Source organism: Aulonocara stuartgranti, assembly GCF_965226115.1.
Source record: "Aulonocara stuartgranti genome assembly, chromosome: 3".
Classification (NCBI taxonomy): Eukaryota; Metazoa; Chordata; class Actinopteri; order Cichliformes; family Cichlidae; genus Aulonocara; species Aulonocara stuartgranti.
Genome location: NC_138941.1, coordinates 13,425,619 through 13,440,940, shown reverse-complemented (window position 1 = coordinate 13,440,940; position 15,322 = coordinate 13,425,619). Strand labels below are relative to the sequence as shown.

The following is a 15,322-nucleotide window of genomic DNA, read 5'->3' as shown; positions in this document are numbered from 1 at the left end:
TGGATGTGTCACTGAGACACTTTCCACATCCACAGCTCACAAAATGGGAAAACTATAGAAGTATAACAATGAAGAAGTTACTATGTTACGGGTCCCAAGGATGAAGACCTCGATGACAAATATGTTACCTGTAAAAGCAGGTGAAGAGCAGAGTAAGGAAGACACGATGCGTCTCTGCTTTCCTCCAGAACGTGTCTGAGTCTGATTTATTTCACACAAATAAATGCTATAAAACACTAAACATGAGCTTTCAATATACTGTTCAGCTGGTTCCTCATTCACATCAATGACATTTACTTATTTCACAACATCAGTGAAATATACTCTTTTTAACTGGTTCAGTTTCTCAAGTTCACACTTCTTTCCATAACAGCTACATCCTTTTATCATATCAATAAACACATCACATTGTCTTCTGCAGTGTCTTACTGGCTAAACAGTTCTATTCAATAACAGCATTGGTAAATACATTACATTTGTTCCCTCCAGTAATTTACTGGCAAAATCACTATTTAGTGCATCATGAAACACAGCTTGTTGAATCAACCCATGAATGCCTCTGTTAGCTACACAGAGTTGCTCAGAGTGCTTGTGTTACACTAGCTAATCTACTCAGTCACTTTAACAGAACTATTAACATTCACATCTCACAGAACTGATTTGATTGGAGCATTACAACACGTTTGCACAGAGCATAGGAGCGCACTGACTCTGCTTCACGAGCGCTCCACCTAACGAGCGGGCTCGCGGTGCGGTCGCGCGGGACACTCTGGTTTTCTCCCGTGTTTACATATAAATAACTTTGGCGGACCGCCTTAACTCTCCCATTCACATTAACGTGGGTAACCATGGTGACAATAAACAACATTTTCGGTGCGAGCACCGTGTACCGACCTGTAAAAGCAGGTGAAGAGCAGAGTAAGGAAGACACGATGCGTCTCTGCTTTCCTCCAGAACGTGTCTGAGGAAGCAGCGGAAGGTGGGCTCCACTTACTGCACCCCGAAACCCCGGAGCAAGCACCAAAGTTCCGCCCTCACTGCTTTCTAACATAAAATGAATCCCTGTTACATGGATTTTCTATCCTCTTAAAGAAACTGAAAATAAATACATATAGCAATGAAAAATGTCCCGTTACATGAGTGTTTTACACAAAATAATATTAATGTGGTCATTCCCTCACAGGGGTGCCACAACTACACTGCTGTTTTGACAGAGACACAGTGTGTTTATCTAACTTGGCTGAAGCCAAAGTTCTCCAGACAAATTCAGTCTGTTTCTGCCAAGTGTGAACTCACTGGATGAGCGCCAGATACACAGAATCAAAAAGGGATAAATTAGTTTTCTTATGTCATGTTCCCGTCACAAACTGGCTCAAGGAGAGGGGAAGCAGGAGTCCACAGATGAAATGTTCCTATAAATAAAGTGGAATTTATTCAAACTTTACCAAAACTTCAACACATCAAATACAAGCAGTTCAGCAGGGAGTGGATGTGTGTTGCATGTGCCAGGTGGATGCAGAGAGAGGCCAGGGCCACGTTCAAACCTGAACACGCTGCACAGTGTTTTCTTCCATTTGTTAGGGATGAATGAAATGCTTCCTTGAAAGGATGTGTGCAGTCACCAGTGGGCGTGGAAGCATGCGCGCCCTCATTTGGTGGGTGTGCAAGAAAAGTCATCCTGTCACACAGCAATGCCTACATAAATCACACCACTCTGCTTAAAATAATAATGTTTAGTGAAGCAGGTGAAGCAAAGGGCTGCTTTTAATAGGCTGGGAGACCCAGGTGTGCTGCTTTAGCTGCTGAGCCTCTTATGACAGAACAGCAGAGAGTGGTAAGAAGGGAGGACGGGGTCTGGCTGTGTTTGTGAACGATAGATGGTGTAACTCTGGGCATTTCTCTATCAAAGAGACGCTATGCTGTAAGGACATTGAGCTGCTAGCGGTTAGCATGAGACCGTACTATCTACCACGAGAGTTTACACACGTGATCATGATAGCTGTGTATGTCCCGCCCTCTGCTAACGCTGCAGCAGCCTGTGAGGTCCTGCACACTGTAACCAGCAGACTCCAAACACAGCACCCTCAGGCCCTTTTCCTGATCTCTGGGGACTTTAAAGATGATGTAACCATTTAATTATGGTTACATAATTAATTGTGTAATTAATTATGCAAAATGCAAAACGCTCAGCTGTGTCTCCAATCAAAGCTCTGTAACTTCAGAGGTGATGTTCATATGTTGACTAATGGTTTTCTTTCATTTTTGATGTACTGCAGAATATTTGTATAAAATCCAGGCCAGGAAAATCTCCTTCATGTGTTTCTGTGTTTTGTCTTCAGCTACGTTGACACAAAGGCCTCTGCTGTGACGCTCACACCTTTGATAAAGTCTGGAGAGTGTCAGCTTCCTGTTTATAGATACAAAAATATGTAATGTTGTGAACTCTGGCCGCAGCGGCGCAAGAAAAAGGAGAATTACGGGAAGCACTCACAACAGGTAAAATCAAAATAACAAAGTAAAGTACGATAAAATAAAAACCAACAAAAGAACAACACAATATACTTCCCCGTACTGTTACTGCTAACCTCTGTTAACCTAGTAACTCTTACCTTCTAACTGACAGCTGGTCAATAAACGAGCTCCATAAACGCTCCATATTCACCTTTACATGGAATATAAAGGGAAAAGAAGAAACACAGTGCTGTGTCAGCGTTAGACATATAGATATATCCTTGCTTTTAATACATTTGAAGGTGGGTGGGAGAGGTGCTTCTCCGCGTAGTCTACGGTCTCTTTGGGATCGGTAAAGCTTTTCCTCACATCACCATGGGTCACTAACAGCTTTGCAGGGTATAGCAGTCTGTACCTGACGCCGGTCATCCCACGTAGTCTTCCTCTCATATTTGCAAATGCGGCTCTGCGTTTCCAACAGAGGGAGGGAAATCTGGGAGGATGTTTATTTTAAAAACCCTTATACATCAGGTTCTTGTTCTCTGCAGCTTTCAGCAGAATTTCCTCACCAATGTGGTAGTAGTGCAATCTCAAGATGATGGGCCGAGGAAGATGACTTTGTTTGGGACGCTGGCGATTCACTCTATGTGCTCGATCGATGAGTGGCTTCTCCTCGAGAGATAGCGCCTCCGCCAACAGGTGTGAACCAACTCAGTCATCTTGGGTCCCTCTGTGCCTTCTGGTATTCCTGCAGTTCTTAAATGATTCCTCCTGGAGTGCCTCAAGAGCTCCACATCTCTCATCTAACTTCTTTACCTCCGCAGACAAACGCTCCACAGTGGCCTGGAGAGTGGCGATGGTGTCAGAGTGGTTCCAGGCACAGTCCTGCAGTTCAGTCAAAGTGTTATCATGCCTGGCCACGTCGCTTTTTATGTCCGAAATTGAGGGCTGGATGCTCTGGTTCAAGGATGATATCTCGCCTCCTATGGTGGTAGAAATCTCTAATATGCAAGTGTCCAGTGCTAGTTAGTTAGTTCTAGTTCTAGTGGTTAGTGGGGCTTTATTTGATGATTCTAGTGTGTGTTACATTGTTGTCATATTGTTGAGTCGCAGAGCTGTACAGTGTTACAGTTTCTGTAGAGTCTGGTATAAGGAACTCAGATCCCTCTGTGAATAATGTTCACTGAAACTGATCTGTAGTTAATGAACTAGTCAGGATTTACACTAGAGAATGTTTCTGCCATTACATGGCCTGTATTTGTAGAGCGCTTTACTCGTCCCTAAGGACCCCAAAGTGCTTTTTTGCCCAAGGACACAACATGTCCAAGCAGGGGCTCGAACCGGCAACCTTCCGATTACAAGACGAGCTGCCAACTCTTGAGCCACGATCGGCCCACATATTGTTGTCTTTTGTTGCAGACACCAAGTGTTGAGATCCTGTCTCAACCTCCTACATTCTTCCAGCAGGTTACACATTATTTTTTGTATTTGGAATCAAATATATGTGTCAGTTGGGCCTAGTGCAGGGGTCAGCAACCTTTAACACCCAAAGAGCCTTTTGGACCCGGTTTCCACGCAAAGGGTCAGGGTTCGGGAAAACACTGGGAGCCGCAAATACTTTGTGACATCTAAAATGAAGATAACACTGTGTATATTGTTTTTACCTTTATGCTTTGTGTGAATAACTACAGTGTGTTGCTTATGAAATCCATGAAGTGCTACAGAGAAAATTACATTTGATTTATGTAATGAACACATTTTGAGCTCTTAAAGAAATATAACAAAGGAAAGCTGAACTACAATGATCCATGTAGCAAACACAAACTGTTATATCGCCTTTGGGCTTTTGGAGCCTTGACCTGACTTTTAAAAAAAGCGCGTTCATGCAAACATCGTCGGGTCTGCCGTGATATGTTTACAACGGGACTTCTGCTCCTGAACCTCTGCGCACAGCGTCTGCAGGTAAGGTAACTTTATTTATACCCAAAGGCAAGGTAAATTTGCTTTACAGAAAAATGACAGCATTTGACATCCCTTTAAAAACACACATACCTAGTAAATATATAAAGCTCACTGTGACACATACTTTAATATTTCGAATCAAAAACAGTTCTTATTTAATTCAGTGACAGCAACGGGGACAAAGCTGTTTTTATAACGCTTTGTCCTGCATCTCGGAAATAGAAACCTCCGTCCTGAGGGAAGAAGCTGAAATTCACCCCTTAGAGGATGGGAACCATTTTTAAGGATTGATAAAGCCATCCTCTGTACCTGCTCAGAGTACAGGGAGGCTAAACAAGACTGTGGCTCACCTATCAGACGACTGGACCATCTCACTATCTGATTCAGAGAGTTTTTCTCTGTGACAGAGGTCTGACCGAACCATGCCACCAAACAAAAGGATAAAACAGACTCAATAAAAGAACGATAAAACAAAGTTAAAATTTTTTGGTCAATGTGGAAATGAACAAGTTTCCTAAGGCAATAAAGGTGCTGGTGACCCTTTTTACAAACTGATTTGCAATTTTGATCAAAGTTCAGTTTTTCATTGATTATGGTCCCAAGATATTTATATGATTGTACTTGCTCTATTTTCTGACCTTTAATTAAAGTGACTCCGTGCCCATTTTGTTGTTTCCTAAAATCAACAACCATGTCTTTTGTTTTAGATATGTTCAGCTGGAGATAAGACTCCTCCCACCACTGAACAAAGTCATCAATGACTGGGCCGTGGTCAGATTCACCCTCTTTCAGTAAGCTGACAATAATAGAGTCATCTGCATATTTAATAATGACCCTGTTTTCATGTCTGCCCTGACACATGTTTGTATAGAGAGTGAATAATAAGGGCGATAGGACGCAGCCTTGAGGAGAACCTGTGGAGGAGAACACTGGGTCAGACAGAACCCCATTTATTCTCACTCTTTGTGACCTGTCAGTTAGAAAATCTAAAATCCAGCCCAGCAGGTTTTTCCTGATTTCAAACTGTTCTAAAAGTCTTTTAATTAAAATATGGGGCTGTGTTGTATTAAAAGCCGAAGAAAAATCAATGAAAAGAAGTCTTGCAAAAGTCCCTTTACTCTCTTCATGTTTAAGAATCAGATTTAGTAAAGTCAAAAGTGCGTCCTCCACTCCTCTGTTGGGCCTGTATGCAAACTGCATTGGATCCAGCTGACCTTCAGTCTCTTCATAATCACATTTCTGATGATTTTTTCAAAGACTTTCATGACAACTGAAGTGAGGCAACAGGCCTGAAGTCGTTTAGATTTAGGGACAGGAACCACGACTGCTTCTTTGCAAAGAGAGGGCACATGTTGTGTTTGCAAGGATTTGTTAAAAATAACCTGAAATATAGGACTGAGTTCATCAGCACAAGATTTAATTAGGCGGCCACTAATATTATCAGGACCTGGCTCTTGTTCACATTGACTGTATGAAAGGCCTTTTTAACATCGCTGAGTTCAATGATAAAGTGCTGAGTATCTCTTAGTTTCTGTTTCAGTTCCCAAATATCCTCGCTGAAATCAGAAGAACTAAAACGAGCATAAAACCTGTTTAAAGCATTTGAAAATCTCTGTCTGAATTAAAACATCTAAAATGACCTGACTGCTGCTCTGGGGATTTTGAAACCCTGCTATGGTTTTCATACAAGTCCAGGCAGACCCAAAAGTTTTTGCAGCAAATTTGCTTTCAAGAAGGTTTTTGTCTGTTTTGCTTTCAAGATCTCGATTTTCATTTCCTTGGTAGCTGTCTGAAAATCGGTAACAGCCCCTCTTTAAAGGCCTGTCTCTTTTTCCTTAAACAGGATTTGACACTTTTAGTGACCCATGGCTTATTGTTAGCGTAAATTTTAACGCGCTTACGGGGTGTAATCATGTCTTTACAAAATACTGCACAGGAGCTAGTAACATCCACCAAAGCGTCGAGATCATCTCCACAAGACTGAAGACGGGGCTGTACGAAGTCACTTTATCTCTACAGGACTGTAAGCTGTCGTCTGTGAGGCGTGAGCGTGTTTGTTTGAACACAGTTCACGGTGGAGAACAGCTGCTGACATAATGTGGATCCCAAGATCCATAACTGGCCTACCTGGGGCTGAAAGTCTCCATAAATGCAGGCGTTTCGGCGGCTACACCGGCTTCCACGAGTGTGACGCTTATTTTGAGAAAATAATAGAATATAAATGTATTTTTATATTTCAATATCACAATAATCTTCCAATGTAGAACTACAAGTTAAAAAAGAAGTAACATAAATCAAATCCACTTCAGCTAAATACTTCTCATTTATTTCCATCTTACATGCTGTGACTGCAGCCATTCCCACATCTCTGTGAATGGGACTCATGGACATGGATCAGTGGTTGTTGATCAATGGTCCTGAGAATCTGCATAATTAAGATGAAGGAACGGAGCTCCCAGCCCATCGTTCCTGCAGCTGCTTTCAGTCTTTATGCAAATGTCCTGTTTGTAAGACTGAAACCTGCAGCTGAGACTGAAGACGTCACCTGATGATGACGACACGTTTCTCCCACAAAACGCTGCGTCCAGATGAACAGAAGCAACAGACTCACTTTCCTGGATGATTGAGATGCATCAAGACTTCATTGTGTGTTACTTCTCATTCAGCACAGACACATTATTGCTGTTAGGTCATGTCAGCTGTCACTCAGTACAAGCACAACTGTGAACAACACAAACTTCTCTTCAATGTGTCACAGAAACACTAAGTGTGAGAGCCTGTATGACACACAGGACAGACTGTAAGCTCTGCTGGCTGCACAGCACTTTGTAGCAGTTTTCCAACATGTCCTCCACCCGTGATGTCAGTGGTGGGACCCCAGTCACAGCACTCAGCACCACCTCCTTTAAATGTATTTTATAGCAGTTACTCCCGTTACTCGGTGCAACGCTTCTTAAATGTGTTTTTGCAGGATAAAACACAGCAGGTGGTGTAGAGAGGACGTCAGCTGACGGAGCAGAGGGAGGCAGACTGTGGATAAATGACAGAGTGAGAGGAGAGCAACCATGACAGAAGCACAGGTGTGGCAGATAGAAGTGGCTTTATAGACACTTATTGTCAGTCCTCGTGCATGCTGTGGAAATAAGTGTCTGTGTCATGAGGTGACATGTGAGCTTATCTTTGGTCAATAAAGCTGAACGACCAGTTTTCACTTTGCTTGTTACGCTTGTTTAGTGACGTCTGGGTTTCTGTGGAGCCCGAATTTTGATGAGTTCTGGTGAAATCATCTGAGATCATCTGAGCATCGGTGAAGAGTCAGCAGAGAAAGTGTGGGACAGAAGTTTGCTTTGGACACATGGACTGAAATCAAAAAGTAACAAACAGGATTTCCAATGGACAGTATGGAGAAGTGAAAGTACACAAAGGCTGTGCTGGAACACGTGTGTTACACTTTTTGACAGCTGAGAACAAAACACAATATTTTGCATCATCTCTGCAGTGTCTCTTCTTTCCTCTGCTGTTGTGCTTTTAGCTCCAAACTGTTTCAAATGGTTTGTCAGCAAGCTGACCTCTGACCTCTGCAGTACTAACTCCTGACCCGTACAAAGAGTGGGCGTTTCTGACCTTTGACCTGCAGCTGTATGTCTCTCAGTCTCAGTTCTTCTCTCCGTCACTGATGGAGCAGGTGTAGTTGCTGCTGACAGTCAGTCGTTTGTTTTCTCAGAGTGAGGCTGAAGTCTGAACTGTTCAGAGCATCAGGTCTCATCAACGTGCGCTGCTGTAACGCCGCTTTGTCCTCTGAGATCACCAGGTATGAAACCTGAGTGCTGACAGAGCAGCATGTTCCCCCTCATTCACCTCCACCACCACAGCCAAGGCATGCTGGGAAACTGAGGACACACAGACGGAGAACTGAAGTGTCTGCTGTGTGTTCATCTCAGAGTCCTCACAGGTGACACATTAGCTCCAGAACACCAAGCCAGGTGTTTGAAGCCTGACAGGGATTCTTCCCATCCAGAGGGAGGATTTAGCTGCACAACAATGAACATTAGTGTGTAGTTTAGAAACACAGACTGTGCCTGCACTGCATCTAGTGAAGAAAAGTGTTACTGCGAGAGAACGAGGCTCCTTTAAAGCAGCTGATATTAAGGTTGAAAAATCAACAATAAGCTGATGTAATCAACGTTTCACAAAATGGTCAGCAGCTAAAATCTGGAGCCGTTCTTTGGTGGTAATTAACAGTTTGTTCTTGTTAGCTAATTATGTAATTAAAGGTAGCAGCAGAAGCCTTGTGTTGAAAGCCCATTCACTCACACATTCACACAGCATGTGTGTGTCTGTGTTACACTGTGGACATCCCTTCTGTTGGAGCACCATCTTGTGGCAGGTTTAAGAAATGTTCTTCTTGTAAATCCAAACTGATGCACCTCCATAGCAGACTGTGGAGGCTTTCAGTGACATGAAGACTTGATTTATACTGTCATATTCTCCTGTTACACAAAGCACAGCACGCTGAACATGGATGAACTGAAACTCCCAGCATCTGACTGAGGAAAAGCACAAATCATTCTCACACTGACTCCTGCTTGATTTTAGATTTGCTTTCAAATCCTCACACTTTCATATGAAGCACTAAATGGGCTCCAGACTGTTTATCTCAGCTTCCTGTCAAACACACTGCTGCTCACACCGAGGCTCAGTTTACTCCTCCAGCCTGGCTTAACCTGCTGTCTGTTAAAAACAGTCCCACACTCCTCTGTTTAATCCTTCTGATCAGACTCTTTGATTTTGTATTGTTTTTACCTGAAGTTGTGTTTTTGACATGGTTCTGTCTGTGAAATAAAGCTCACACACACACTGCTACAGTCCTTCATACACTTAGAAACGAAGCTGCTCCTTTCCTCAGTGCTGACACATAAAGAAGAGTTGGTTTTATATCCAACACGTCTCTGTTCCAGAAAACAGCTTCAGCAGCCTCTGAGTCTGAACTTGGAGTTGGTTATAAGCCACAGGCCTGTGTGCGCAGCAATGAGGAAATATAATGCAGTAAGTGAAACATGGATGTGTGGAACAGATTATCCCAAAGGTTGATTCTGTTCATCTGGACGTTCTCAGTGAAACATTTGGTCTCTCGGTCAGGTGACTCCTTTAGTCTCAGCTGACTGCAGGTTTCCAAACCTTTGTCACTGGATCACTCACTTCATCTCCAACGTGTCCCTGACACAGACAGCTGGAGCCGTTACAGCAAAATCATTGATCATCGTTTTTAGAACATTAGCTGGTGTTGGTGGGCAGGCTAGCAGTGCTAATTGTTAGCACTAGTTCTGCTGCTCTCCCTTTGTCTCTGTTATTGTTGGTCTTTAGTGAACAATAGAAAGTGTCTTCATGAGACTGTTGCCTAATGTTCAAATGTAGATAACACCACCTGCACCAACCTGTTACACAGCACAACCCTCTGGTGTAGCTTTGGCTGGAGCACATATTGGCAGCTCCAGTGACATCACCACTCCATGGTGACATCATCTCTACAGACTGTGGCTGTTACATATCCTCACCTGGTAATAATAAGACTGTCCTCAGCTGCACACAGCTCCAAGATGAACAAACTGAAGTAAATACAAATTAGAGTTACGATAGATTGAAATCTTGTAATCAGAGCTGATTCTTAGTGAAACTCTCACAACATCATATCATGATCCTGGGTTAGTGTCTCGGTCTCAGATCACAACATCAGCACAGGCTTGGCTTGGGTGAGGTATTGAGTGGTTCTTGTCCATGACAGCTGCAGGTACAGTGCCATCAGCCATGCTGCACCACATGTCTGCCCAGGAACATTAGTGTGGCTGAGTCTCATGTAAACATTGTGCTAAAGTGGTGGGAAAGTGGCTGCAAGCTGGCTGCACTGTGTCCAATACTCTCAGTATGATATCCACAAACCTCTGAGTGTCACAGAGTGGGCCTGTGCTCAGCTCACTGTGCCCCATTCAATTCTACTTGCATAGTTTTACAAGTAAAATTAAATATACAAGTTGCTCAATGATAAGTTATTGTAGTAACAACTAAGTCCATGGTCATTATTTGTTAATAGTAGCTTAAAGCTTCTGCACCAATCATGGAGCAGCAGGTTTAGAGCATGTGGATCTACAAAAGTAAGTCCCAGTAAGATGGGCTGAGCCTTACATACTAGAAGAAACATGTCATTCCCAGCAGATGAAGCGCCCTTTAAAGCAGGATCTCACTTTAAACCTAAAGAACTTGCTATGAGCATGCAGTGCATTCATGGTTATTATTCATACGATTGTGGGGAGCTAATAAAGTGCAACTATCACATTACATTTTATTATTAAATTGTTGTTAACAATCCCTTCACTTCTGCTTATCTAATTCATGGTTGCAGGATGGCTGACAGCTTCCATTAGGCAGGAGGTAATGTCCATTCTGGCCACAGTGCAACCCACAATGTGTAACTGACACTATTATATTGCATTATGTCACATTGTTACATCTTTTTAATAAATGATGACAGTCAGCTGAATTTGCTGCCCCCTTGGTGGAGGACATCAGGATCAGCAGCTGCTGCTCCATCACAAACACCACAGAAGAAGAACAACACTGGATCAGATTATCTGGACGTGTTTGACAGGGACAGTGTTCATGTTCATGGACATCAGGACAAAAACAGACGATGGAAACCTGCCAGATTTGAGCTAAACTGCTCGTTTCCATGTGTAGTCCCTGGGAGGTCACATGACCAACAAAGACACAAGCTGTGTCCCAAAACGTCGGCTGCATCCTCCGGAGGCCGCATTTGAAGGCCGATGACGTCATAGCCAGGCGACGAAGGCTGTCCCGATTCCTCGACTCCTTCAAATGCGTCCTTCATTCCCCCGAGTTTGAAGGATGGGTCGGGTGTGTCCTTCGTGGCCCACCATATCCCAGAATTCATAGCGCGGCCCAGCCAAATTTCAGCTGCCAACAATAGCGGCCGCTACTAAGTTTTAAAATTTAACGAGGGAGTACTACTTACTTACAATGAATTCCTTACACTATATAATTTTCCCGTCAGTGTTGGGGAATTCTCAATGGTGCTTGGTGCCATACCCTCAGGGACTTTAATGTTATATAAAAACACTGACAGCTCAATATCTGCCTCAGTCACTCTCCCTGATCCAGCTGAGTCAGCAGTGGGAAAAATCTGCTTTTCACAGGAACTTGGTAACAGCAATAAGAGAATACGTAGTTTATTCCAAGAAGATATCATGTCTCTCCCATATATAGAATATCTTACTGGAACCGACATGTTCCAGATATCACCTGGAAGACAGTCTGGATGATCCCATAAATATCTAATTGTGAACAAGGTGAAGGAAATCTCATATAAAATTCTTCATAAATGTTACCCAGCCAGTCACTATATGGTAACATTTAAAAGAGACATAAATACTAATTGAACTTTCTGTGGGGATCATCCAGAAACTGTGGCACATCTCTTTTGGTTCCTCTACACAGAGATTCTGGAAGAATTTAGCAGTTTTGTTATTGTCCATATTTTAAGGGAGTTTTCTTTACGATGGGAAAATGTTTTATTCTGTTTCTTTAAGGTCCCCAGGAAGAATGATAAATGTTTTTTTATAAAAAAATTGTTAATACTTTTAGCTATTTTATATCCATGAATGTAAGTTTATTAATAAAACACCATATTTCTGCCTTTTTATAAGGATATGAATTGTACATACAATCAATTTCAGACTCAACCAACAAAAAGCCTCTCAGAACAATATTTATATGTTGATTTTTTTCGCCTACTCATATCATCATTTTTTTACTCCTGGTTCTGTATGTTCATGTTCTGTTCTTTTGTAAACTTCATCTGTTTGTATGTTGTATACTCATTGTGTTTCAATAAAGTTCGATTTAAAAAAAGGTACGTTCTAAACGAAGCTTCAGACGTCACTGATCACGTGACTCTGGCCAAACGAATCAAGCCTCGACACGGTGCTTCTGAAGCAGCGCGTTGATCTTTCTGACACACGCACCGGAGCGTCAGCTTCAAGCGGACCATCGCTACGTCTCACATCTAAAGGTGTCAAGGTAACTTTGAACTGAGTTCAGTCAATCTGGAGTTTTTCCAAGTTTTCTGTTGCTCTCTGTGAGAGAAGAGCGTTAAAGGCGGGGCTCTCCAGAGTCCAGCAAAACAGGAAACCACAGCTGGGTGTGTGTAAGTGTGCAAACCAATAGAATGCATCGTGGTGGGGGGGCATCACGGGCAAGAAAAAAATAAAATAATCGGTCGTACCCATGCTTCCCCGACGTCATGCCAGCGCATATTGGGAAATTCGTAGGCACCGATCGGTTTTCTATCAGCCATTTGCTGGGAGTAAGGGCGCCCTCCGTTTGCGAGGTGCGCCTGCTGCTGGCGGCACAGGGAGGAGAGGGCGGGGCGGCGGGGAGTCTCTGGCTGGCTGCAGCGGCATCTAATAACCAACTCGCAAAACAAAATAAAAACAACAAACAGATATTATGATACAGACTTATAATCTGCACCCATGTTTTTTCTAAATTCTATAAAGTGAGCGCGAGAGCCCTCGGTGCGCCTGCGCGCTGCTGAAGTCAAAGTAAACTTTATTGTCATCTCCGCTACAGACAGTCCAGCATATAGAGAGACGAGACGACGAGGCTGCAGTTACAGCGGTGCAAGTAAACAAACAATAAATATAAGAAGAGTAAGAAAATAAATCTACACTTTAGGACTCGGGGTAAAGGATCAATAACAATTTAAATTTATAATTTACAGTTTGATGATTTAAAGTCTCACACAAGCCGTCAAAAGGGGCGGGGCCGGCTGCTTCCAAGTAGAGCACATTTCATTTATAATGATGTAAATCCAAGCCCATCATGGATTCACGATCTGAATCCTGGGTTGTGTGAAATCCCAGAAATCAACCTTAGACAAAGTGAATCTGTGAACTAAGGTGTAGGTCTGTTAGGTTAATTGTGCTGATCCTCGGGTTGGGGGATTTGTGTTTGTACTGGAGCACAAAATTCAAACCAATGGAAGATGGACAACAAAAGTTCAAAGCCATCAGGTGCTCAGGTTAGAAAAAAGAGAAAAGATGCAGGTAAGCAGACGTGTGATTGGATAATGGCAGGTCATCCTGAACCAATCAGACTAAACTCCAAACAATACATTATGTTACAGATTTTAATATTAATTAGTCATTGTTACTTGTTGATTTGTCCTTTTCTCATTGTGTGACGAATTATGACGACTGTTTGGTAGCTGTTATTGTCTCTCTCTCTCTCTTCATGTGTGTTTCTCTGGTGAAACAATAGTTTTGTGTTAATGTTAGGGCTGCACGATTTTGCATAAAATGAGAATCACGATTTTTTGGCTTAGAATTGAGATCATGATTCTCTCATAACAATAAATAAACATAAAACAACAAATGTCTCACGTTTTGTTGTTGCAGCAAAATGTTGTCCTGCTTGAAATTCCGTCTCCACCGTTGCTCGACGCTGCGTGTACAGAGCAGGTAGTGCAACAATAGAAAAATAGTTGCGGGACGGCACTGTGTAGCGTTTGTCTAGGGTGTTGATCGTTTTCCTAAATCCCTCGTTTTGCACAGTGTTGATGGAGCCATATCTTTGGTCAGGTGATAAGTGATAGCCTCCGTAATGTCTTTGTGCCTGCGGGAGTTCGACGTGTATAGGGAAGCGCTGTATAAGGTTCCCGTTATTGATGTTTGGGTGGTTGACCGGGACGGATTTTCTCCTGTCACTTTCTCGTCATCCCTGACGTGCTCTCCGTTGTTTTTTCCCTGCTAATTTTAGCATCACACGGCACAGCTTCTGTATCACGTGGTATAAGGCTCCGCCCTTGGCATTTGTTGAGCAGGAAGAGTGAGCGCTTGTTTTCATGCAGAGTACGTCCCGGATCAAAATGCGGTACATTTGATCCCTGTTGTCTTTGCTTGATGATTGGTTTGAGTCTTGACAATCCACATTGCTGGCGTTGCATCTTTCAATGCCAGCAATGGCAGGTATCAGTGCTCAAACCTTTTGTGTTTGTTTCCAACAAGTTGCCCACCTCGGGAAACAAAAATGTGTTCTTTTACTTGTCAGATGAACATATGAGACACTTTGACTCTTCAGTGCAGTGTGGAGCCTAACAAAGATCTGTTTTGTGTCCCAGCTGATCAGCAGGAGGAGGAGAGTCTGACGGAGCAGCAGAGGAACATTTTCAGCTACTTGGACTCAGCTCAGCCACTACAGAGGAAACAATGAGCTCAACACAGAAGGTGACAGACAGAGCAGGACCATATGACCAAAGATATTTATCACCATATACAGGGAGTGCAGAATTATTAGGCAAGTTGTATTTTTGAGGAATAATTTTATTATTGAACAACAACCATGTTCTCAATGAACCCAAAAAACTCATTAATATCAAAGCTGAATGTTTTTGGAAGTAGTTTTTAGTTTGTTTTTAGTTTTAGCTGTTTTAGGGGGATATCTGTGTGTGCAGGTGACTATTACTGTGCACAATTATTAGGCAACTTAACAAAAAACAAATATATACCCACTTCAATTATTTATTTTTACCAGTGAAACCAATATAACATCTCCACATTCACAAATATACATTTCTGACATTCAAAAACAAAACAAAAACAAATCAGCGACCAATATAGCCACCTTTCTTTGCAAGGACACTCAAAAGCCTGCCATCCATGGATTCTGTCAGTGTTTTGATCTGTTCACCATCAACATTGCGTGCAGCAGCAACCACAGCCTCCCAGACACTGTTCAGAGAGGTGCACTGTTTTCCCTCCTTGTAAATCTCACATTTGATGATGGACCACAGGTTCTCAATGGGGTTCAGATCAGGTGAACAAGGAGGCCATGTCAT

General features: G+C 42.7%; 1 protein-coding gene across 2 annotated transcripts in view; it reads right to left on the bottom strand.

Annotated features, from left to right (window-relative positions):
• Positions 1 to 15,322, bottom strand: part of LOC309702220 (uncharacterized protein) — a 72,230-nt gene that overhangs the window by 28,005 nt on the left and 28,903 nt on the right. The window contains exon 1 of one of the 2 annotated variants that reach the window (XM_082526746.1): positions 129 to 1,042. The exons of the other annotated variant lie outside the window; for it this stretch is intronic. The gene's annotated coding sequence lies outside the window, so the exon portion shown is untranslated. Of the gene's footprint in view, positions 1 to 128; positions 1,043 to 15,322 lie in introns of those variants that run through there. 2 annotated transcript variants of the gene reach the window in all.